Source organism: Dipteris shenzhenensis, chromosome 4 (genome assembly GCF_047967505.1).
Source record: "Dipteris shenzhenensis isolate YYH24624 ecotype China chromosome 4, Dip_SZ_1.0, whole genome shotgun sequence".
Lineage (NCBI taxonomy): Eukaryota > Viridiplantae > Streptophyta > Polypodiopsida > Gleicheniales > Dipteridaceae > Dipteris > Dipteris shenzhenensis.
Genome location: NC_141599.1, coordinates 42,275,212 through 42,299,344, shown reverse-complemented (window position 1 = coordinate 42,299,344; position 24,133 = coordinate 42,275,212). Strand labels below are relative to the sequence as shown.

The window sequence follows — 24,133 nt, the reverse complement described above, 5'->3', positions numbered from 1 at the left end:
CTAGAATGGCACCAACATGAGTAAATAAATCTCACTGTGGCAAGCATAACTTGTGACGACCACCTTGAAAGCAAGGTTAATTATGGATAAACTCCAGAAAGGAGTTTCCTCCTAAACTCTCCAACATAGGAGTGAAATGTTGCAAAGGAGAGGTAACCTCGCTGACCTGGCAACCAAGTATTTGACAAAAAACACCCCTCTGGATCCAAGTAAATTCAAAATCATCCCCCTAATCGAGAGTCATCACTAATCAACAAGCCATTACATTTATCCCAAATAATATGTGCACCTACTCAAAAGCAAAATGAATTCAACGCTACGTTAGAGTATGTGAACTAGCATCCCAAAAAATAGCGGTGCCATTAGCAAGCTCGCTCTCCAAGATCTCCTCATCAACAGAATTTGCTTGCTCCGAGTATACTTGAAGCAACCATAAGAGCTATGTTCGCTGAGCCGACCTCCCATGACAACCCAATGTGACTTATGACAAATCTTGAATTATCTTGCTTGTCTACGTATTGCTTTGTTCTGTTACTGCTGTAATTATTGATTCTGGTTGGACAATTGATTCCTGGCTGATAGCACTCGCTGAACTAAGATTCGTTGTTGGTTGACTCATTGGTACACTGTTTCTATGAACAATTTGTTGCAGTTAACGTAATCACCTCTTTTGCATTTTATGTTTTATCTGCTACTATCTTTTGTCGTTGTCAACGCTGATTCTTGAACGAATGTTTATGTTTAGAAGTTTAGAGCTTGTTAAGACTATGTTGTGCTCTCTTATGTTGACACTCATGTAGCACTGCCTCTTATGCTACTAGCACCTAGTAGGTACTCTCCAACTTGTGATGCAATTTGATTGGCTACACAAGGAGTTTTACATTGTGGACGTCTCTTCACTTCGCCTACAGACCAAGGAAACAACGTTTCTCAATAATAGCAAAATTCAGAAAGCTTGCATAGCAATACTCGCTAGGTAAATCTTTAGACTGATCCTCTCTTGGAATACTAGCTCAACCCTCAATCTAGCTTTGATAACATGTTACAATTAAGAAAGTAGAAGAGAATGTCGATAGAGAGATGAAATCATGAACCACAAGATATCACAAAGTATTTTGCTGCTTTGGTCAGAACATTGCAAAAGCTACAGATTTTACATGGCTTAAGCTTAATTAATCGATTATTACCTAATGGAAAATCCTCATTTTCCTTCCTTCCAGGTTGTTCAAAGAAGCTTCATAGTGCTAGATGTGAATTGAGTGTTTATCTTGGTCTCAACGGGTCTAAATTCAGTACAGCTCCCAAATTCTTATATCATAAACATAGAGCAGCTCCCAAAGTTGCAGATCATGAACGCAGAACAACTCCCAAAGTTATCTTCCAGGTACCGTCAATTGCAGACAGCTCATACCTAGTGGTGTATGTACTATGGTAAGAGTCAGTCATGTCAAGCTTCTTTTTATCATACAGACTGGCAGCTTCCTGTAGCGTTGCTTCTACAATGGCTCTTTTTCCATCTGTGCTGATGGTCACACTCTCTATGCTTAGACTGATAAGTTTATATTCCCAGTACCATCCATTTTTCGCCATGTCTCTAGCACGTTCACTCCAGCTTTTTAACATCTGCCCATCCAGCACCTTTTAAGACCAGAAGAAGCAGAATGAGTGTGATGAAACATGTATGGGTTCAGTTCAACCTTTTGAACCAAACAAGCTTGTAGATCTCTACACTCATCAAGATGGTAATCTTTGAGGGATTTAATTAAAATGTGCACCTCAGCTAGTTTTTCAACAGCATGGTCTGCACCAAGGGCCTTAGCTTTTGCAGCTTGCCATGCCTCGACGAGGTGCTCTGCAAGCCGGGTATCCCATCTTCGGCACAGCCTCACGCCCAATTTCTGAGACAGAACCTGTACAAGAACACTCAACATGATTCTTCCAAGGCAAGTAAAATACAATCACTCATAACTATTGTTTTTCCATTGTGCTTTGGCAAAGTCCATGCATGAGTAGAAAAGGCATTTAATACGGGCTTGATGTATTCTTGCATTATCCATATTAGAAATCTTATCCATTAACGGAGTCTATGTAACCTAGATGACCATGCATCAATATTGTAAAAGGTCAACAGACTACCCAAATATCAGAGCTGCCACCTTTTCATTGCAAAATACCCCAAGAATTCGTTATACCTGCAGAATTAGTAGTCATTATTGGTGTTGAAGTCGATTTCATAGAACCAAGACGAGATGAGAAGATCCTCCAACCGAAGAAAGACAAAGCTCCAACTAAAATCCCTGCACAAGCAATCTACACTGGAGAAACTCCTTCATGTTTTACACTCTGAAAGCCCTCCACAACTGCACTATCACTCCAACTGCTTCCAGAAAGGTTGGTTCCAAGTGAGAAGCTGGTGATTTCGACTAAACGTCCATCACTAGAAGCATTCTGTTGAGGGCTGTGATAGAGGCCTTCCTTGTGCTCTTGATCGTATGAATACTCTTTCGTATCAAGAACTGATTCAACAATATTTTTGTCCTTGGCCACGCTTCCCCTTACCTTCCCCAACGAAAAGACTTTCCGCAAAGTGTCCAATGTTGATGCCTTTACGCAATCAAGAACTGCACCTGCACCAGCTCCCAGTTGTACAAGATTGCAGCTGCAGCTGCCAAAGGAGACTTCCCCTTCTCCAATCGCTCCAGATAATTCAGAACTCCAGTATTATCAAAATAATCCCTAAGCTTCACTTGCAACTCATCAGTTTCACGGAAATTTGGAAAGACCGCCTCCCTTAACCAAGTCTCTAGCAGTTTGCATACACCAGGTAGATAATCATCCTTCTCAATTCCAAGTGAATTTGCAAAAACAAAATCCGTTATTGCTGGATCCCTGTAAGGAGAATTCTTATCATCTAAACCTAACCAATCACGACAGTCATCAAGCTCCCCCAGCAGTAGTGAACACATTGCTCTTTCCAACGCAAAGTCTAGTGGCTCGGTTACAACACGAAAATCAACCGACACCTCGTAAGGGGCATTTGCTGCTTGAAGCTCGAAAAACAGTGTGTCTGCTTCCTGAATTCGGACAGGTTTCTTTGCAACAAAACCTTCTGCTACATTTGCAAGAGCTACTGCATAAACTTCAGAACTCTCTGGTGGAATGTTGGGGGGAGTAGCAGTGAAAAAAGCAACCTGATCAGCAGCTGTCATGCGAGCAAATGCCTCGTTTACATATTCTTCCCTTGTGAATCCAGGAACAGGTGCGAATTCCCCCCTTTCACCAACAGCCCATAGAATACTTCTCTAGCATACACCGTGGGTTCACAAAGCCCTTGCCTGCTTGATGTCGAAAAATAAAAAAAATAGTCTATTCTGGCCGACAATTTAAATCTGATGATCCACTATCATGTTCTTTCCTATAAATCCTCCTCCATACAAAACAGAAACATACATGTTAAACAGAGTTGACAGTTCATAAAACACACCGACCTTCCCAAATTTCATAAAAGCAGAAAGCATACACTTCTCAGAAACAATCAGTCTAGGTGGAACAAAATATGGTCAAAGTACGGAGCACAAAAATTAAATAATGATAGAAGAAGTTGATCCTTTTCAGCAGCTTAGAAAAATGAATCGATGATAAAACTATAATTCATCATTAATTAGGGATACATAATTTAAAAATGAAAGGAAAGAAAAAAAAACTGATAAAATCAGACGCATCTTTCTGTAGCATCCACAAGGGTTGTGATGCCATTCCAATTTGATTGGTAATCACTCCAAAATCATGATGATCCAAGCTCTATCATGACTCAGATGGATTCTCGACAAATTTCCACTTGTTTAGTCTGGTCAAAAGAGCTACGCATGCTTATGCATATTTTTGTATGTCAAGGATCACAAATAATAATTCATAAAGCAGCTAAAGCAATTTCTATTTGAAATATTTGACTGTAATGTAAAGTTGCTACACCATCCTCTTTGCTTCATCTGATTGCAAATCCTGGATTTATTTTGGACAGTCTTTTCCCCTTATAAGTCTCATAGCTGCATCTTTCCATGCCAAAGGTTTTCTTCTCTTCTATTGTTAGAATGAGAGGGAGCATAAAAGAAAGAACAGCTCGAGCTGCTGCTCCTCCCCAACCCTTGCTGCCCCCTCTCCCTCAGCCCCTCCCTCCCTCCCCCTCCCTCGCCCTCAGCCCCTCCCTCCCTCCTCCTCTCCCTCTCAGCCCGCCACCTCCCCTCTTAGCCCCTCCCCCTCCCCCTCCCTCAGCCCCTCCCTTCGTCCTCCTCCTCTCCCTCTCAGCCCGGCGCTCCCCCTTCCCCTCCTCTCCCTCTCAGCCCGCCCCCCCTTCCCTGCCTCTCAGCCCTCTCCCCCTCCTCTCCCCCGCTCCCTACCCTCCGCCTCAGCCCTTCCTCTACCCCGCTCCCTACGCCCCACCTCAGCCTACTCCTCCCCCCGATCCCTACCCTCCGCCTCAGCCCTCCCTCTACCCCACCCCCTCCTCTCCCCCGCTCCCTACCCCCCGCCTCAGCCTGCTCCTCCCCCTGCTCCCTACCCTCTGCCTCAGCCCTCCCTCTACCCCGCTCCCTACCCCTCTCCTCTACCCCGCTCCCTACCCCCTGCCTCTACCCCCCTTTCCTCTACCCCGCTCTCCTCTACCCCGCTCCCTACCCCCCGCCTCGCCCTCACCTCTCCCCTGCTCTCTAACCCTCGCCTCAACTCTCTCCTCTCCCCCGCTCCCTATCCTCTGCCTCAGCCCTCTCATCTACCCCCCTCTCCTCTACCCCGCTCCCTATCCCCCCGCCTCAGCCCTCTCCTCTACCCCCCTCCTCTACCCATCATGTCTCCCCCCTCTTTTGCTTCCTGTCTCCCCCCTCTTTCATTCTCCCGCAGCACTTTTTGGAATGGACAGATCCTCAAAAGTGTTCGAATCGGCCTCCTCACCTCGATTGGCGATGGATCTCCTAGAGAGAGATGAGTGCCAGACTGAGGGGGAAAAGACACTTTAAAAAAATCACCTAAAAGTGAGAGACACACAAGTTTGTTGGCTGGTAGGATGAGAGGTGGAGAGGAGGTAGCTCTATTCGAATAAGAATGAAGAAAAAACTCATCGCTTTTTCAATATACTAAAGTTATTCATACGAAAACATTTTATTCGTATGAATAAGGTTTTATTAGTATAGATAATCTTTTATTCGTACGAATAAAATGGGTGTTTTAAATCAGGTCATGCAAGTTGCTTTCTGGCCATACGTTTTGGTCGCCTGCCTTGGGCACTAGGGGAGGCACTTCTATTTTAGTTTCACAATCGGTTCTCCCCTTAGTTGTTGGACATGGAGTCATTATCCCCTCTAGGGCTCAGTGGATTATTCTCTTGATTGAAGGGCATAAGGTTGGTTTCCTTAACCTGTATGTCTCCAACATTAGAGGGGAACGTGTCATTATGTGGAAGGATTGCTCTCCTAGGCCCCCATTGCAGATTCATGGGTGATTGGAGGTGACTTCAACATGGTTGAGTTACTGTCAAACAAAAAAGGAGGTAGAGAAGGAGGACTTCACTCTTTAGAGAGAGCAGCTTGGGATGCCTTCCTTTTTCACTACTGTGGCAGAGATACTTGTTTGGACGATGCCTTTCTTATCCAATGGCTTTTGGATCAGTGATGAGGACACTCCAGATTGGGGGCTTGACATAGGTTTCACTTGGGTTCAGAGGGGTGTGCCAGTCAAATATTTGGGCTGCCAGGTCGGCTTGGATATTTTCTCCATGTAGTGGGAGGGAGCTCCTTTTTTGGGGCTCAGCCAAGCTGGACGTTGCCTCTAGAGTTGTGGTGGTCAACCAAGTCCTCTTGGCCATTCTAGGGATTGCATCCTTCAACTCAGGAGACCGATCTGAAATTTTCTTTGGAGTAGGCTTGATGGCATAGCAGATGTTTTAGCTAGGGTGGCTTGGGAGACCCTCATCCTCCCTACACAGGAAGGGAGTCTCAATATTATTGATCCAGATTTACAGTGCAGAGCTTTACTCTGCAAGATGGTGGTGCGAGGACTTATGCCAGGGCAGGAGCCGTGGAAGGCTTTTTTTATTAGCAGCATACAGACGTGCACACCTTCTTTAGGAGGAGACTAGATGGGCAATGTTAGATGGATCTTCACCGCATCACACCTCAGGTCTCCTTCGTCCCCTCTCATGGTTGCTATCCTGAAAGCATGGGCCAGCTTCAGGAGCACTCTTCGAAGGATTCCCACTTCCTCTCGTGAAGAGATTGATAGGCGAACAGTCATGTGGAATGATAGTATATTGTATGATCTTAGCAGACCACTTGGTGCTTCACTCTACATGCAGTAGTCTAGATGGGAGAGGGGACCTGCCTTATCTCTAGGGTCATGGAAAGCTTTCCAGAGGCTTCCAGAGGAGACTAAATCTCAGTTGACAGGCTATCTCAGAGGGAGTGCAGGGAGGATCTTGCAGATTGAAGTAGCCCTTCCAGTGGATTGGGTAGACACAGATAATATGCCTCTCACTTGCTCCACTTGGGCAGGTGCTTTTACGAGAGGGGGTGTTCCTCTTCAGGTTTTGGCCTTTTGAGATGCATATGGGGATGCCTTGGTTTTTGATGTGCATGATGGTGGCAAATTGTTCAAGTCCACAGAGGACATCTTGCTTGAGTCTGCCTTTCAGCCTATCAGAGTTGTCGGTCTTTTATCTTGGAAACTTTGGCTCTACGGGGGAGTTCCCATTAGGTATTTGCAATGGAACCCTGGAGAGTGGGAGTGGATTGACACAGGGCATCGAGAGAAGAGCATCCCCTTCTTTCGCTACACGATCAATAATGCCAGGAGATTCCAGCTCAATAGTAGAGGTTGGAGACCTTCCAGAGTTCCTCTTGGGAGGCATTTGATTTCACTGCGGATTTGCAGAGGTGCTTCTATAGGAGACTCTGAAAATCCCACGGGAATAGAAAGATCACTCTTTTCTTTTGGCTTTCTATCCATGGTGGGATTACAGTGAACCTTTGGAGATCCAGATTCAAAGCCGACTCTACTTGCCCTCGTTGCCTCTTTGCTTTGGAGATGATTCAGTATTGCTTATGGGATTGTAGACAGGCGAGGATGATTTAGATGGGGGTAGCCAATCACTTTGTGCACTCCCCATTCTTTATGACATGGGGCTCAATGGCTTGGCTTTCTCTTACTGGGCCTCAGGTATTTTATGAGAGACATGACTCTTCTCGGGCCATTTCGATTTGACGTCATCACGTTGAGTCCTGTTCTTTGGATGTGGTACCACACCTTCCTTTTGCAGCTATACATGCCTCTGTGGATACCTCTTGGAAGATACTGGCGAGCATAGCAGCCTGGCATATCTGGAGAGCCAGATGCACAGAGGCATTGGAGGGAACTTAGGTTCCATCCCTTGCACACATTAGCTAGTATTTGGACAAACACCATATATACTTTGATGGCCATATGGACGAGCATGCAGGGAGACTCCCGTGTAGCCTCAGCTAGGAGAGCTTCTTTCTTCAGGGAATGGAAGGATTCTCCTTTTTCTCTGAGACTCTTATAGGGTTGAGGTGGCACTTTCAGCCTCAGCCTTGGTTGTTTTCCACCTCATTTTGAGGGGGTTTATTTATCCTCATGGTTTCATGATGTATTCCGCTCTGAGCTTGCTCTCACGGGTTTTTTCTCTTACTTAATAGAAGTCTTTTTCTTGAAAAAAAAAAAAGAATGAGAGGGAGCAGGAAGCAAGAGTGAGCCAGAGCAGAACGTTGAGTGTGCAATAGAAAAGATAAGGTGAGTACAAGTGAGAGATGGTTTTGTCCAAGTGACAAAACCATAGTAACCCACTAACTATGGTTAGGGGAAAAAACCTTCTAGTGAGGGAAAAGTGTCCCTAACTCACTTATGGATTACATTGGCCACTGCCTAGAATATGCCAATAATTCTAACAACCCCCTGCAGTGCCAATGTGATGTACAAGGAAGTGATCAATCACCAAAAAGAGATAAGTTCAGGGCACTGCGAAATGCCTCAAACTTCTCACGTGGAAGAGCTTTGGTGAAGATGTCTGCAACATTGTCATGTGTCGACACATAGATCATATTGATCTACCCTGCATGCAACTTCTCTCTAACATAATGATAATGGACCTCGATGTGCTTCGTGCGAGTATAAAACACAAGATTCTTTGCCACTGCTATAGCACTCTGACTATCAGTGAGAATTGGAGAAGGACCCTCCAATAAGAGATGAAGATCATCAAACAAACGACGCAACCAAACACATTCAACTGTCACTGTGAAAGCTGCCTTGTACTCAGCTTCACACAAGGAAGTAGCCATAGTAGATTGTTTCTTGCTCAGCCAAGAAATGCAAGCTTTGCCCAAAAAGAAAGCAATTACCACTAGTGGACTGCCTAGTATCATACTTTTTTCCATACGTTACCATACTCATACGGCATATGGGTATGGAAGTATGATTGGAGTATCGATTGGCCCCTGGGACTGAATCATACGTGATCCTAATTTTGCCCCAAAAAAAAGAAAAATATACATTGTACACATTTAATTGATAGACAGCTACAAAACTTTCAGCTTCAAACTTGTATTAATTTTAAAGTGAATAAATTGATTAAAAAATATTTTCGTTCTTCAAAAGAGTCAGGTTCTTCTTCATCAAGAAGAGTACTTGCATAAGCTGTCTCAAGAGAAAGAGCCCCCCTGCATGCCTTACTACACTACGAGTCCTGCCAGGCAAAGGTGCCTGAAGTCTACTCTCTCTGAGAGTCTGTAGCAACCAATTCGGAATTGTTTTGGTTGCATGTATCTCTTGAATCTCTTGCTTGACAACATCATCCACCCTGTGGAAGAACAAAATCAGCATGTGGCTAAATCGAGGCATGTGGACCAAGAGGAGGTTGCAGTAAATTCTGATTTTTAGCATGAGCCTCAGCTGGGGAACCAAAAGCTATAGGAATAGTAAATTCACCATGTGTATGTGCTGAATTCTCTAAAAAGATAACATCTCTACTCACAAAATCTTGCGAGAGGAAGGATTGTAGAGACAATAGCCTTGCTTTGTGCACTATACCCAACAAAGATACACTTAAGTGCCTTATCTGACAACTTATGTCGAAACTCCACAAAAACATGGGCATATGCAACACAACCAAAAACTCTAAAGTGATCCACTAAAGGCTTTCTCCCATGCCAAGCCTTATATGGAGTGATTGTCTTCAAAGCCTTTATGGGAGCTTGATTCAAAACATAATTGGCACACATGTAATTGGTATAGTCATCTATGAATGTAACATAATAGAGATAACCACCAAAAGCAGGTGTCCTCATGGGACTGCAAACTTCATTGTGTATGAGCTCTAATTTGCGAGTAGCTCTTACTGCACCATCCTCTTTAAAAGGAAGTCTATGCATCTTGCCAAGGATGCATCCCTCACATGCATGAGGAGGAGGTGACTCCAAAGGAGGCAATACATCAACCATATTATGCTTCTGGAAGTGTCATTTAGCTACCATAGCTCATGTATCCATATTTGGCATGCCATAACTCCGCATTCTGCATCGCAGAAGTGGGAGTGCTCACTGAAAGTGCAAGATCGGATCTTTTCTCATAAATGTCAAGCTGAAAAAGACCCCGATACAAAGTGCCAAACAACATCAAAGCATAGTCATTCTCTTTGTCTCGGAGTGCACACTTAGTAGCATCATCAAATATGACTTGAAATCCTCCTTGATAGAGAGAGGACACTAAAAGCAAATTCTTCTTTATACCTGGCACATGAAGAACATCTGTAATTCTGAAATATGTGCCATCCGTGGAGGTGAGTATGATGTCACCCACTCCACACACTGAATAAGAAGAATTGTTAGCACAACTCACCTTCTTTTTAGCGGGTGGTGCATGCAGAGATGCAAAAAGGCTCTTCTTAGAAGTGATGTCCTTAGAAGCACCACTATCAAAATACCAAGTATTCAATGTCTCATTGACACTGAGTACACCACGGAGTCCCATAGTTACCAGGGAACGGAAACGTTCCGGGAATGCCAGATGCCGGAACGAGAACGTTTCAAGAAGGGGGAACACGTGAACGGGAACGATACTTTTGTATGACACATCATCATATGGCATAAAACTATACTAGAATCCATAGAAGGCAGTCTACTCTTGACCTAGCAGTATGTAAGCATGAGGGGAAATGAGTTGAAGCTCCAAAGGGAAAAATGGATAGGAAAATTGAAAAATAGTTAGATATTGTGCAAGACCTTATGATCCTCACTTGACACTCCTTGTCCACCCTTAATTGATTAGTTGAATGAGTTATATCTAGGTAAGCTTGAATCATCTTCCCCTCCTGTCTTGTTTTCAACCAAGTAAATTCACCAACTTCTCCAAGATCAAACAAGTCCATATTATCCATCTTCTCATTCTAGCTCTTCAGCTCCCTACCTTTCATAAGACAAAGATCCATAGAATATTTATGAGTTTTAAGCTTTGGAATGTCTCATAAGCTATGCTTCGAGTATGTGGATAACCAAACAGTATCCCTAATATATGAGAGGATACTAAGTCTCACGATCCGCATTTTGTAATCTCTAAAGCTAGATAAAGAGCTGACAGATTTTCTTAATCAGTTTGGAGAGTGTTTTTCGGACTCATTGCCAGGTGAACTTCCACCTAAGAGGCTTGAGGATCATACAATTGATATAGTGCCAAGCAGTATTCTAGGGTGACTGCAACTTAGCAAGAAGAAATCATGAGCCAAGTGAAGGATCTTTTAGAGAAGGGGCTGATTCAGCCCAATTCTTCTCCTTATTGTTCACCGGTTCTGTTAGTGCAAAAGAGTGATTGTTCTTGGAGAATGTGCATTGACTATCGTACATTGAACAAGATAACCATAAAAAACAGATTTCCTATTCCAAGAATAGATGATATATTGGATTCGTCTAGAGGATATGTCCGAGACAACCTTCAGGATCAGCTTTGGGTTGTATGAGTTCTTGGTTATGCCATTTGGGCTTATGAATGCTCCTGCCACTTTTAATCGAATGATGGATAGAATCTTCCATGATCATAGATCTTTTGTGGGCACTTTCTTCGATGATATGATTGTGTACTCAAAAGATGAGGCATAACAACAAAAGCATCTGGCAATAGTATTCACAAAACTCAACAAATTGTAAATGCAAAGATGAGCGAATTCTTTATGCCTGAGATTCATTGTCTGAGACACATTGTCTCTAAGGATGGAGTGTGCATGGATCCCACTAAGATTGAAGCAATTTGCAACTGGCCACAGATGAAGAATGTGCATGAAGTAAAAAGCTTTTTGGGCTTATGCTCATACTACAGACGATTCATCTGCCATTTTGCTGAGATTGCTTCACCTCTCTATGCTATGTAGAAGAAGGGGGCATCCTTCGTATGGACTGAGAATCAGATTGCAGCATTTGAGATGCTAAAAGAAAAACTTACCACAGACCCAGTGTTGATCCTACTAGATCTTCGGAAAGCTTTTCATGTCCAAGCTGATGCATGTAGAAAGAATGGCCTTGGAGCGGTCATTATGTAAGAAGGATGGGTAGTGGCCTATGAGAGTAGAATTTTGCAAGCCGATGAGAGACATCTGGGCATTTATGAAAAGGAATTACTGGCTGTAATTCATGGGCTTGCTACATGGAAGCATTATTTACATGGGGCTGATTTCACAATGCAGAAAAATCATTAGTCTCTGAGATATTTCCTCACTCTTCCGAAATTATCTGAGAAGCATACATGCGTTGGGCCAATTTCTTATCTATATTTCACTTCCAGATAGTACATGTGGAAGGTAAAAAGAATGTAGTGTCCGATGCATTGTCAAGGAAGCCTCAGGTTTCCACAGTATTTGTGACCAGCTATCTAATAATAAGCAGAATGACCTTATACTCTTAGAGATGGCTTTATTATGATGCATGGACGCCTTTGTGTCACAAAGCAGTTAAGTCAAAGGTTATGATAGAAACTCATGCTCCATCGTATGCAAGACATAGAGGCATTGATGCCACGGTGAAATCAGTGGAGCACTTTTTCTATTGACCATCTTTGAGACGGGATGTGGATGCCTTTGTCAGAACGTCAAGTTTGACAAGCAAAAGACACCTAGATTGTTGCAGCCCTTGCCAGTCCCAGATACACCGTGGGAGAGCATCGCCATGGATTTCATATTTGATCTTCCTAGGACACCTATGGGAAGGATGGTCTTTGGACTCCGTTCAACAAGCAGGCACACTTCATTCCAGTAAGGATGAACATTACAGTGGATTACAAGGCGAGGTGGTTCATGCAGAACATTTTCAAATATCATGGGATGCCTCAGTCTATCATGAGTGACCGAGATCCGCACATGACGAGTCTCTTTTGGAGAGGGCTCATTGGGAATATGGACACTGCATTGAGATTTTCATCTTCTTTTCATTCTCAATCAAATGGGCAGTTCGAAGAGAAAATTCCACTGCTCTTGATTTGCTGAAATGTCATGTGTCTGAACATAAGACACAATGGGAGCAGTATTTGCCCTTGGTGGAATTTGCTTACTGTGCATACTTCCACTAGGAAAGCTCCTTTTGAAATAGTGGAAGGGAGCAGGAAAGTTATGCCTATCTTGCATACTTAGGATAAGATTTTCGAGGCTGAAAAGTATATGTTGAAGGCATGGATGTGGCATATAAGAAGGTGAGACATGCTCTCCAGAAGACTCAAGCAAAGCAAAAGAAGGCAGTTGATCATCACCGTCGTGAATTGATCTTTAATGAGGGTGATTGAGTTCTTTTGCACTTTGAAAAGGCAAGGCTAAAGAGCAAAGACCGGTTATTTCCCAAGCTCAGCATGAGATCTTACGGGCCTTTTCAAGTTTTAGAGAAGTTAAGTGATGTAGCTTATAGGTTGAAGCTATCAGATCACTGGAGGATTCATAGTGCTTTTCATGGGAGTCTCTTTAAGCCTTTCAAGGGTGATGTGATAGAGGATATGCCTGATGAGATGCAACCACAGGTTGAGGAGCTGGATGAGATCCTAGTTCCAAAGCAGGTTTTGGCACATAGGAAAGGAAGATTAGAGGTAGAGTTTCCTGCCGCTACTTGGCAAAATTCAGAAATTATTCTTCATTACATGCAAAGTGTAGGTCTGGAGCATTGCCTAATGCTCAAGAGAGGGGTAGTACCTCTGTCTCTTTGTTACAGACAAGCTCATATATCTATAGGTCACTTGGTGACATTGTATGTTCACCTAAGGTACTGCTTGCTGATAATATATCTGCCTTGGGACTTCTATGATCAGTGTACTAATCAATATGAGATGGCTTTTGCAATTTACATGGATTGCTATCCTAGGTTCTGAACAATTATATATGTTGTCTCAAATGATAATACATACTTACATGATGGTATATGCACATGTGTTTCAAGTACTGCATATCCTTGTAGCATCCAGATGCAATCAAGGTTACCTACCATGTTTCAAAAGAGAGGGGTATGTCACGAGGGTGTGAGTTTTGCACTTAAATGTGGGCAGGACCCTAGAGGCCTAAGGGGCAGGGCCTCGGGATGTGAGTGTGTTAGACTTCCCGCTAGGGATGAATGCCTTGGGGGTGAATTGGGGGTTAGGTCCAAAGAGGGGGCAAAATACCCTTAGGACTTAAGTTGCCCATTGGTTTGGTCCCACTATAAGGGGAAAGGGGCAATTGAGTTTTTAAGTTTGTCATGACACGATTTTGTAGTCTAGAATGTATTAGGCTAGCATGATCAAATGTAATAATTAGAAGGTAGGCTAGGTAGGTTTAAATGGCTAAATGCCATATGGATAATGTATTGGATATGTTGATTGATATGGAATAAATGGTGCACTCACACATGTAGGTCCTAGGATAGGAATGGGTAGGAATGCATGGATATGCATTAATAAATGGTAGGCATAAAGTGTCATAGGCTAAGGGTAGAATAATGGGGTATGCCCAAGGGATGGATCCTAAGAGGCATGAGAGGTTGTGACCTCTGGTATGCATCAAGTGTGTGCATGAGGCATTATGCATTCATATGTGGTATGTGGATTGCAGGAGCATTCTAGTAGTGGGTCATAGCAACTCACGTGGGCACTCCTTCCACTCCATTTGGAGGCCATGCTTCTCAATTTATGCATCATTCTTCCACACATGTGCATCCTCCTACCAGTTTGTGACAAGTGGTATCAGAGCAGTGATCCTCTACCTGTATGAACCACCATGTGGAAGTTGTTGCATGGGTCGACATCAACGTGACCATGAAGAGCAGAACCAGGGGATCCGTCCTTCCATTTTCCTCGTTAAATGCTACAATATTGTTTCTCTTCTGCTGTATGTTGCACAATGCACGGTATGTGAGTTCCTCGAGCACGTTGTCTTGCCCCCTTCCATTAAAGGAGCCATCGCCACCAAACGCCCACATAGGGCTTGTTTTCTAAAGCCTATAAGTCGCGGACCTTCCTGGACTTTAGTTAAGGCTTAATTAAGATTGGCTTTTGGCGGCAGCCGCCCATAGCAGCGCAACAAATAGCCCTAGACCTGTCCCCCCTGCTATTAATTTCTCCTCCCCATCGCACCGTCTTTGCACACCTCTTGGCTCTACGTAGTGCTATGCACGGCACCGCGAGACATGCTGCAGACCGCGACTGGCCAGTCTGCCTCTCCTTGAAGTCCCGCGGGTCGCCACGTGTTGATGTTGCCACGAGGGTTGTAGCTGCCTCTATCTCCCCTGTCGGCTCTGCAAGTTTGCCACGACCACCTCTGTCCTGTGTATCGCATCTTGTAGCTGCCAATTGCCATCACACCATTATTGAACCCCCCCTCTCCTTAGTCCCCTCTCCTTAGCTCCCTCTTAGTTTTCTTTTATTTTTCCCCCTTCTCTTACAATTTAGAAAAAAAAAAGATATAAGATAAAATATAAAAAGGGAGAAAATAAGAGGAAAGAGAAGGAATAAAAAAAGAAGTTAAAACATGATTCCATTTTTAGGGGCACTACATCCCATGTACACGTGATGTCAGAGTCTGAGGTGAAAATGCGAGAGTTACAATCAACACAATTGTACGAGGGTGCTAGGATGTCTAAACTATGTGCTTGTCTCTCAATCTTGAATCTACAAGTACAGTATGGGTGGTCGGATACAAGTGTCTCGGCCTTAATGAGGTTAGCCCTTGCATTAACTTGACTCATTATTTGGATATTGTTTGTTTTGAGAATCATCATTTGGATAGTGTCTTTGTCATAGGTTGCTCCAAAAGATGTTGCCTGCACCAAATACCATGCCTGCATCAAGAGATGAAGCGAAAAAGATGCTAACAATGGTGGGTATGGATTATGATACCATCCATGCTTGCCGTAATGATTGTATTCTCTTTCGTCGTGAGCATGGAGATTTGGCTAGTTGTCCAAAGTGTGGGGAACAACGATATAGAGATGACTTGCAGGGTGAGAGGATACCGGTAAATGTCTTAAGACACTTTCCCATCATTGCAAGAATACAATACATGTTTCGATGCAAATCCATAGCGGAGTTGATGACATGGCATGCATCTCATCGGTCCACTGATCACACATTGAGGATTCCCGTAGATTGTGCAGCTTGGAAGCACATAGATAATCAGTGGCTGGACTTTGCGAGAGAGCCACGCAACTTACATCTTGGGCTAGCCATGGACGGCGTGAATCCTTTCGGGTTACGCTCGACATCTTGGTCGACATGGCCCATAGTCGTGGTGAATTACAATATCCCACCATGGCTAACAATAAAAAAGGGACACCTCATGCTTGCACTACTTGTGCCAAGAAAGTACAAGGCAAAAAACATGGACGTGTACATGGCACCTTTGATAGAGGAGTTACAGATATTATGGAGAGGAGTGCAGGTCTTTGATATTTCCAGAGCTCCTAAGCATACCAATGATATTTTGGTCAGGGGTATCTTGATGTGGACCATGCATGACTACCCAGGATATGGAGAGTGCGCAGGTACGTGGTTATGTCTTTACATGTACAATGAGGGATTATGCTTTTTTTACTCTCTTTTGCATGCATGTCTTGTACTAACATGCACGCGTGCAGGACTTGTTACAAGTGGGTACCATGCTTGTCCTGTTTGTGGACCCGCTCTAAAATCGCTTGCACGCTACTCCAAACATATGAGGAAAAATGTTTATGAAGGTCATGCTCGATACCTTCCGCTCGACCATCTCGCACGTGGAGGTCAGCTTGATCCACCACCATCATATTTGAAAGCAAGTGATTGGATTCAAGCTTGGAGGGAGAATGGAGAGGAACCTCCTCCTGGTATGAAGAGGCTATCGATCTTTCACGAGCTTCCTTATTGGGGTCAGTTATAAATCAATCATCTCTTGGATCCCATGCATATCTTTAAGAATGTGGGGGCTACCATTTGGGCACACTTGGTTGGTTCCAAGGACTCGAGAGGAGTGCGAGAAGACTTGCGTGCTATGAATAGGATGTCTCGTTTGTGGCCCCAAGTGCATGCTTCAGGAAAAGTTGTCCTCCCGAAAGCAATGTGGATCCTCTCTACGAGGGAGGAGGCAGCGATCAAGGCAGACATTGCCTCTTTTCAAACACCGACAGGGTACATGCGTTGCTTGAAAGGAGCATTTTCAAAGGACAATAAGCTTAGTGGCCTCAAGTCCCATGATTGGCACAAGGTCTTACAGGTATTCTAAGTAGAATTAGTGTACCGATAATAGTGATGCATTAGCGTAATTATTATTATGTTATATTGTTGACATGATTTCATTGTTGCTTTGATAGATTCTTCCAATTACAATAAAAGGGTGCTTACAAGAAGATGTTAGAAATGCTATATTCAAGATCTGTGGTATTGTGAGGTATGCTTACTATCAATTCGCATTATGTATTTTCTTCATGGACATGTGAAATAGGTGGATATCTCAAATATCTTACATATGCATGGACATGTGAAATAGGTGGATATCTCAAAACGAGATCTCTATATCGAGCATCGAGAAGGCTAGGGTGGAATCCATCGAAGCCGTATGCTTGCTTGAGAAGCACTTTCCCTCAAGCATTATGACAACTCAAGTCCACTTGCTTGTGCACATAGTTGATGAGGTGGCTATAGCAGGTACCGTTCATAATCGATGGATGTTTTTTCTCGAGCGGTTTATGAAAACTTTAAAGGGGTTTGTAAGACAAAGAGCAAGACCAGAAGCAAGCATGGCAGAGGGATGGCTTGTGCAAGAGTCATTAGTATATATCACAGAGTTTCTTGCATCCACGGATCCTGATATGCCGCAAGCTTGGCACAACAAGGATGATGATCGCATCATTAGCGAGGTCCCCCAAGGAAAAGGGATTGAAAGAAAGATGAGCAAAGAGCAAATGGAGAAATTCAATAAGTTTTGTATCCTCAATAGCCCTGAGATGCAGAAGTGGATTGAGAGATATGAAGTGGCCAAAGCAGAAAGAATAAATGCAAGGACGAGATTCAGAGTAATGTATAGGCGATCACAACCATATCCACGAGATCTGGCTCTTCTCCCTACTCGCATGTCACTTGATTGGCTACAACTAGCTATACGTAAAGCCGAACGTGATGGAGAGACAATAAACGAGCGCGAGTGGGAGTTATCATCTGGATGTATGGTGCATGTAAGTTTCTTATCTCTTGACGTAATTAAGTAATTATTTGTGGCAATATATGCTATAAAATAGGTGCATCTTCATTGTTTTAATGATGCTCTTTTACAGTACAAAAAGTACAGTGCATTATGGTCATATGGACGACATTTTCGCGTGGAACGCATCGATTCAAAGAGAGTCACGTATGATTGTGGAGTCATGGCTAACTTCACACAAGATAGCCAAGCAAGTGCTTCGGATACCAATCTTCTCTCCTCACAGTTGGATTATTGTGGAACCATATGCGACATCTATGAAATTGATTTCAGACGATTTACTATTTTCATTCTTGATGTAAAATGGTTTAGAACTACTTACAACGGTCCCCATGCGACAGTGAGAAAAGATAGTAACGGTCTCTTTGCAATAGACTCCACCAAACATTGGACCGATGAAAGTAATACTTTTGTTCTTCCCGAGCACTGTGAGCAGGTGCATACTAATGATTTAATTAGTCGAAGCTTTCGTTTTTTAAGTCCATTGATATATATATAATTGATGACATTTGGCACGTGATTTTTCATCTTCAATATAGGTGGTTTTTCATCCGGATCGTTCTGATCCAAGATGGTGGTACGTGATCCAAGTTGCACCACGAAGTAAGCAGATTTTTGAAGATCGAGATGTGGATATGGAGATGCCACTACCAATGCCGGATCCAATTGATGAATCTAGCGAAGAAGATGTAGATCACCATATGAGGCAAGAGGAAGATGCGCATAATGACATCGCACGGGAGGAGGATGGAGATCACGATATTGACGAGGAAGACAACAATCATCAAGATCAATCACCACACTTAAGCTTAATTGAAGAAGATGATCAAATACTTTTAGGTGAACGTACGATACTAGAGTACGATGATGATATAGGAGATCAACTCGGTATAGAGTTGGAGATAGACTTGCTTGGCGCCTTAGACTTGGCTCAAGATGAAACAGTTGATGTAAATGCTCTTATTTGATTTTTCTCATCTCAAACTTGGACATGAATATATGAGCTTCAAAGGCTTGATGTACATGCTCTCATTTTTTAATTCTCTATGAGCTCAAACATGTATGAAAATTTAAAAAATTTTGTCATTGGAAAAAAATAATTTTTAAGGCCTAAAAAAAAAAAAAAACCTCTCTGTAAAACGTCGCTATAATATATTGTCTCAGTGTCGCTATATAGCGACTTTTACTAACGTCGCTATATAGCGACGTTTAGCAAAAGTCGCTATATAGCGACGATTTACGACACCCGATTTTTATACTGACGATTAACACTAAGCGGATGCTAATCGTCGGTACGTAAACGTCGCAATAGGATGCGTGTGTAGTAGTGATTTGATTTCATAGTGGTTGTTAGAAAGGGATGTGCACATTTCATGGCTGATAATATGTCTTGAATTCCCAATGGAGAAGTAGCAATAGGAGTGGAAGATGACCTTCTAGATGCCCTATTAGCTCTAGTTTCAGAATGGGCATAGGAGATTGGACCTTTCTTTGAATTCCCTCAGGACAACAAGGCACTCAACAAAGATAGGGCCAGCAGGAAATTGATCAAAGATGCAGCCCCATATCAATTAATAGCTAGACAACTTTACCGAATGGGGAAAGATGGAATTATGTGGTGCTGTTGCATTTGAGAAGATGAATTAGTGGAGGTTCTGGATGAAGCTCATTCAGGTATTGTAGTCGGTCACTTTGCAAGAGAGCTTATGACCCATAAGGTGTTGCAAGCTGGGTTATGGGGCCCAACGCTCTTTGCGGATGTAGCCGAATTCATCAAGCACTGTGATCCTTACCAATGAGTCTCCATATCTCACATCCATGATTATATGCCTTTAACTAGAGTTCTCATGGACCAACCCTTTGAAAAGTGGGGTATAGACTTTGTAGGTCCAATTATGGTTGAAGACCTACCAAACACCCTAGTTATAGTGAATAGGAATGGATTTATATTCAAGAAACAAGAGCTTGTGTACAAAAACCTTCCCACTTCTTGTGTGGAATGCAAAGCCATAGTGTCAAGAATTGTCTTCTGAAGAGGTCCAATACAAAGTCTATAGCTACCCCTTCCCACCCCTCCTACAGAGAAATGGGTCCCTAAAGAAACTCAACAGGCCTCTTTTCCTCCTAGCTCTCCTAGGAAGACAAACTCTCAAACTCACACTCCTCATGCTACTACTGAACAAAGGTAAGGATAAAGATATATCTTTTGTATTTAAAAATGCTTTTGATGTGCTGGTAGATAAAGAGACTAAAGAGTGGATAAAAGAAAATGAGAACATGATGTCCAGAGGATATGGTCCTGAAAGAGGATCGTTAAAAGAATTTGAAGATGATGTTAAAAGAGAGGATGACATGGACATAGAACTCTTACAAGAGGAACTGAAGAAGACATTCTTGCTCTAAATATTGGAGAAAAAGACTTTTCCCTACAAGGCAAATACTTTGCTACTGTCTAGAATAAAAGAAGGTAGTTTCAAAATAAGGGAGTAGTCCCTCAAGTTAATAGTCCTAATTCTAGGGCTAAAAACGATCATAAAGAAGAATGTTAAGTAAAGCCATTTCATTTATGAATTTAAATGTTAGAAGTTTTATTGATCCTTGGAGAGGTGATGAACTTGCCTATTCGTCGAGAGTAAATACTCTTTCTCCCAGATTTCTAGCTCTACAAGAAGTTAAAGTTACTAGATCTACTCCAAAAGTCTAGACCCAATTAGATAGATAGGAGAAGAAGTTGGTTATATACAAGTCCTCAAGTTGGAAGAGGAGGTGTAGCTATAGGAATACTTTCTTTTTTACAAACAAGGTGTCATAAACATTCTTCTTAACTCTTGTAACATTTGGCTATCACTCCAATGTGAAATTAATAGTATTAGCTTTACTGTAATTTCTATTTATGCCCCCATTAGGTCACAACCAAGAGTTATTACTTGGGAGTCACTTGCAGTAGGGCGAAAATCATATGGTACTAGGGGATTTCAATATGGTTGAGAACATAGGACAAATGGTTAGGGAAGGGATCAGTTATCAGGGGGTGAGAAATGCATGCCTAGAACTAACTAAAAGGTAGTCTACACCTTGTAGACTCCTCCCCTACAGGGGAATTCATTGGTGCAACAATCAAGTATTGGATAATAGAAGGGAATCTAGACTTGACAGGATATACACTCCTTATGACCTAATTAAACAACAAGTAGACTCATAGGTCAGAAATTCTCCTCTCTTTATTTATCTATTCACAAACCAATTCTACTTACCTATGATTTTTGTTGTGAGAGGAGATCCACCTCTTGGTTTAAGGTATACCTCGTTCTTTTTAATCTTAAGAGTGTTCAAGCTTAGATATCTAATATCTAGATGAGTAGTTTTTTGGAGCACAACTTATCTCAAAAGCTTGGGAAATAAATGTAGAAAACACTCAAAGGGTTCTTAAGGACGAAAGAAAATACATGGCCAAGTTAAAAGCACAAAGGATGGATGGTAATCAAAACTCAATCAAGTATCAATCAAGCATCTTGAACAGATGGAAAGACGGTACTAATGATGATGTAGAGCAACTATTGAAACCAAAGAGGGAATCAAGAATTCAAGAGAAGATATGTCACACCAACAAAAGACAACTTCAAGTTAATAAGAAGGAAGAGAGCCAATGAAGAAACGTTTCTTCTCAAGAAAAAGATGGCACTTTGGTTGTAGCACTGAAGATGACCTCCAAATACTTCATGCTCATTATAGAAATCTTCTATCCACCACCTCCATCACTCCAGATGAGTCAGTTAAGGGAGAAATACGATTATGCCAGGAGGCTAGACAGAAAACTACCCAAAATAGTTGTATTCTTAGAATTAAGAATCATGGATGAGTAGTACCATCATAATTTGATCCTCTCCTACTAGCACAAAGATTGAAGCAAGAATCATATCATAGAAATGACGGTGCACCATGGGAAATAGATGTGAATGATGCATAATATTTTTCCATTGAATTTTGACCAAAATGTAAGATACCAAAATGTCCACCAAAGTCCCCTAAGGAATCATTCTGGATTTACTTGAGATTCTACGAAATTACATGACCCCTCATCTCTAGAAGGAAGGTAAGCTTTTAGCTTTGCTAGGCAACCATTTAAAGAACTCCTTTGAGACCCCATAACATGCATGGACAACTCAATTTGTCCCGCTACTAACTAAGAAAAAAGTGAACCATTTGTCATTTGAAAAGTTTGTAACCCAATGCACACTAGTTACAAAATCAAAGGTTTGTATACGTTGAAGCTTATGTGTAAGGGCATGAAAGCTCTTTTTTTGAACATGTTTGTCAACCACGACGTATTTGGACGTCGAAAAGGGATGCTTGTCCCTTCCAAAGACTGCTACAGGACGAAGGAAGAGATCCCACGAAGAATTTGGATATCTATAAAGAATGCTTGAAGCTGCTGCTTTCTACAGTCGCTTCAAAAGACTGCAACAGATGGAGCTACGGAGAAGGAAGAGATCCCGCCACCTTTCTGTTGCAGCGGCTCCGTCCACCCAAATTCTTCACCAACAAATCTCGATGTGTGTGCTGCAAATTTGTGTGCATTGTTGGGCGTTAAGCCTGTATTGTCTAAGCAATCGAAACAAATTGCAGGCACGGCATCGTTTCCCTTCAGAGCTTGAGAAGTGACACCCTGAGCAGAAACGCCCGGGCAAGCATTAATTTGGAGCCGAGCGCAATCAGCAGCATTCACTCTAGCAGCAAACCGCAACGGCACCTGTGATTGAGGTTCTTTTGTGCAGGCCCTTTCACCTGATGAGGCAATCGCACCGTGTCCGTGGTGCTCCGCCTGTGTAGCCTTTTGAAGCTCCGGCTTGTACCCGTTCTTGCGACGAGCTGTATGGTGGCGAATCCAAGGATGATCTGTAAACCAAAAACGATTAGCAATCACGATTCACACTCAAAGTCCCTTGGATTATGAATTGCGAATAGCCATGGTTAATACTCCCCACGAAGGAAGACATATAACATACCAAGAATTTGGGAAGGGGTCAGCCTGGCCTTCACGTCTGAGCATAGCATCCGACGGATCAAATCTTTCGCAGAGGGGGAAACCTTGCGCCATTGACCTCGGGGAAAACGCAATTCAGCTTTCTTGATCGCTTCGAATATGCCTCGTTCGTCTTCCGCCCAGAAAGGGTGCACTCCACTTAGCAGAACGTAAAGAAGCACCCCAGCGCTCCAGATATCGATTTCCTCTGAGTATTCACCTTGGAGCATCTCCGGGGCAATGTAGCAGGGTGTTCCAGCCACACCTGTGAATTTCTCACCTACATCACGTGAACGAAAAACGTGAGATTTGCTAGAGTTTTCGCTCAATCTGCAAAAAATTTGCCAAAAGAATATATTACAGAAAGAACCTTGTCAAGCCCATCCATTTACCTCTCGAGAAGCGTAGGGCTAATCCAAAGTCCCCAAGTTTAATTTCAGCAGAATCAGAGTTGTGCCCAAGGAGTATGTTCTCAGGTTTGATATCCCTGTGGATAACACCCCTTTGGTGGAGGAAGTCAATCGTTTCCACCAAAGTCTTGATGAGAGGAGCCGCCTCCATTTCTGAGTAGCGAGTCTTCTTGACGATACGATGGTAGAGCTCCCCGCCACCGCAAAGCTCCATGACGAGGTGGAAGGAGGCGCGGTCCTCGAAGGCATGGTGGAGGCGGACGACGTGGGGGTGGGAGGAGAGGAGCTGCATGGTGCGGATTTCGGAGAGGACATCGGAGAAGTGTTGGGGAGAGGTGAGGGAGGACTTGGGGATGGATTTGCACGCGAAGGAGAGGCGAGAGGATTTGTGAGTGCAGAGATGGATGATCCCGAATTGGCCACGGCCCAGCTCGGGGCCAAGGTGGTAGAAGAGGCCGAGGGGCTTGGGAGGGGGAGGGGAGACGGAGAGTTTGGGTCGCTTGTTGGAAGGGGGGGAGGCCATGGCGATCAGAGCAATGGAAGCGGAGCGACAGCAGCAGCCGCCGTGAAGAAGATGAAGAAGATGAAAGAAACTGAGGGAAGAGCGGCGGCTTAGTATTTGGGCTTTTGTTTGCTCTTCAAGCTTGCTTGTCTCCTTTTCGCTTTTCAAGCCACGTGCCGATTCCTTAACCCTTCCATGTGTGTGTGTGTGTGAGAGAGAGAGGTTTACACACAACCCCCCTCCCAAAAAATAATATACTAGATTCCACATGACTATTCGGTTCAACCCGCTAATTTTAGGTGGCCGCCCAAGCTTGGGCAAGAAAGACCCCTCACCCAAGGGGTTTTCCTCATTTCCAAACGTACGATCTCTCTTTACCACCCCGCCCATAGCACTCTGTATGCAACAATGCCTGCTTATAGCTATAATTTATTCAAGCTTGGGTAGACGCAAGTTGGTCCTCAATCCCAAGA

At 43.2% G+C, this 24,133-nt stretch overlaps 2 pseudogenes across 1 annotated transcript; both read right to left on the bottom strand.

Moving 5' to 3' along the window:
• Positions 1–1,278: 1,278 nt before the first annotated feature.
• Positions 1,279–3,317, bottom strand: LOC147902885 (protein ACCUMULATION AND REPLICATION OF CHLOROPLASTS 6, chloroplastic pseudogene; annotated as a pseudogene). Its single transcript, XR_015540910.1, has 3 exons — positions 2,193–3,317; positions 1,776–1,910; positions 1,279–1,638 (listed from the first exon to the last, which is right to left on the bottom strand). The product of XR_015540910.1 is annotated as a protein ACCUMULATION AND REPLICATION OF CHLOROPLASTS 6, chloroplastic pseudogene (transcript).
• An 18,858-nt stretch (positions 3,318–22,175) lies between these two features.
• On the bottom strand, positions 22,176–23,681 carry LOC147902884 (calcium-dependent protein kinase 34 pseudogene; annotated as a pseudogene).
• Between the last annotated feature and the right edge of the window lie 452 nt (positions 23,682–24,133).